At 42.1% G+C, this 2,256-nt stretch overlaps 1 pseudogene; it reads right to left on the bottom strand.

Moving 5' to 3' along the window:
* Positions 1–1,032: 1,032 nt before the first annotated feature.
* LOC122706694 lies at positions 1,033–1,993 on the bottom strand (annotated as a pseudogene).
* Positions 1,994–2,256: the final 263 nt, after the last annotated feature.

Raw genomic sequence — 2,256 nt, forward strand, 5'->3', positions numbered from 1 at the left:
GAAATTGCTGTGATTTATGTAGAGAGTGCTCTGCCTATGATTTCCTCTAGGAGTTTTATAGTGTCCGGTCTCACATTTAGGCCTTTAATTCATTTTTACCTTATTTTTGTGTACGGTGTTAAAGAATGATCTAATTTCACTTTTTTATGTGTAGCTGTCTATTTTTCCCAGCAGCATTTGTTGAAAAGATTGTCTTTCCAACATTGTATAGTCTTGCCTCCTTTGTCATAGATTAATTGACCATAGGTTTATGGGTTTATTTCTAGGTTTCTATCCTGTTCCATTGATCTGTATTTCTATTTTTGTGCCAGTGCCATACTGTCCAACTCTTAAATCGTCAACCATATTTTAGTCATGTCATTTTGACCCTCCTCTACCAATGACAACCTCTGTCTTTATAGTGTCAAATCAGCCCAGAGTGAACCCTAGAGACCATGCCATCACTGCAATCCAAGAACATATGCAAATGATTAAAATTTCTTTACATGGAATGAGGTATTTAAATTGAAACTCACTGTTATTTTCTACAAACATCCAGAAACGGTTCTGAAGACAACAGCTTCTCCACCAAGCAGGTTGTAAATAAATTTCAAATGGAACCTGGCATGACCCTGAAGGAATTCTAACTTCACACTGTTGGAGTAGTTTACCAAAATGGCTTCAGAGTAGACTAACTTTACACAGCACATTAAAAAAAAAGAAAGAAAGACATTTATTCAGCATCATGATCAGACTATTACATTTAGCAATCAACAGCATGGGTGCAAAAAAAAAAAAAATCTACATTAAAACCCTTTGTTGGAATGCTTTACACTTTCCACAGAACAGAAACTAAAATAACCTGTTATACAATTAGTCACAAGTACAGTCCTCGAGTTTTTTGCCCATACACATGAGCATTGTCTAAAACATGTCTTCTTTGTAGCAGCTAGGCCCTGCCACCACTGTGCTTGGCTGAGTTCACAAATCTGTTAGCTTCCCTGTCACTTCTCTGGCTCTCCTCTCCCGCTAAGTTTTGTTTCCTGGCAGTAATTAAAACCTTCTGCCACTACCATAGCTACTGCTGCTGCTGGAACCACTGTAGTCACCTTGGTTTCGTGGTTTGGCAAAGTATTGGCCTACACAACCATAGGGGCCAGAACTTCTGCCTCCAAAGTTTCCTCCTTTCATGGGTCCAAAATTTGAAGATTGATTGTTCTAATTGCCAAAATCATTGTAGCTTCTGCCACCTCCAAAATTGCTTCTGTCATTACCAAATCCTTTATATCCATCCCCACTGCCACCATATCCGCCACCACCACGGCTGCCACCAAAGCCACCTCGACCACTGAAGTTTCCTCCACGACCAAAGTTGTCATTCCCACCGAAACCACCTCCACAGCCGCCACCAAAGTTTCCAGAACCACTTTGACCTCTCTGGCTGGATGAAGCACTAGCCATCTCTTGCTTAGACAGGGCTTTTCTCACTTCACAGTTGTGGCCATTCACAGTGTGGTATTTCTGAACGACAATCTTGTCTACAGAGTCATGGTCATCAACGGTTACAAAAGCAAAGCCTCTCTTTTTGCCACTGCCTCGGTCAGTCATGATTTCAATTACTTCAGTTTTCCCATACTGTTCAAAATAATCTCTCAGGTGATGTTCTTCAGTGTCTTCTTTAATGCCACCAACAAAAATCTTTTTCACAGTTAAGTGAGCACCAGGTCTTTGAGAATCTTCTCTTGAGAAGGCCCTCTTTGGTTCCACATCTCCCGTCCACCTTGTGTGGCCTTGCATTCATGGCCGCATCCACCTCCTCCACTGTGGCCTATGTGACAAACCCGAAGCCCCTGGAGCGCTTGGTGTTTGGATCCCTCATTACCACACAGTCTGTGAGCATTCCCCATTGCTCAAAATGGCTGCTCAGACTCTCATCGGTTGTTTCAAAGCTCAATCCTCCGATGAAGAGCTTCAGCAGCTGTTTGGGCTCTTGGGGAGACTCTGATTTAGACATGAGGGCAGTGGAGGTGGGGAAGTCTTCAACGATGCTTTGCTTTCTCGGCAGTGTCCAGGGGCAGAAAGCTAAACTCCCAGAAACTTCTTAGAATAATTTGTTTCTTAATACTTCCAGTAAGGCTTCAGGATAGATAATTTTATGATCATGATCAGGAAAAGCACAGTTGCTGAGCCATCCTCAGGTTTCTTCTTAAGCTTTAACTAAGATAAGATAACTTGGGTTGCTTCCATGTCCTGGCCACTGTAAATAGTGTTGCTATT

Source organism: Cervus elaphus, chromosome 13 (genome assembly GCF_910594005.1).
Source record: "Cervus elaphus chromosome 13, mCerEla1.1, whole genome shotgun sequence".
NCBI classification, from domain to species: domain Eukaryota; kingdom Metazoa; phylum Chordata; class Mammalia; order Artiodactyla; family Cervidae; genus Cervus; species Cervus elaphus.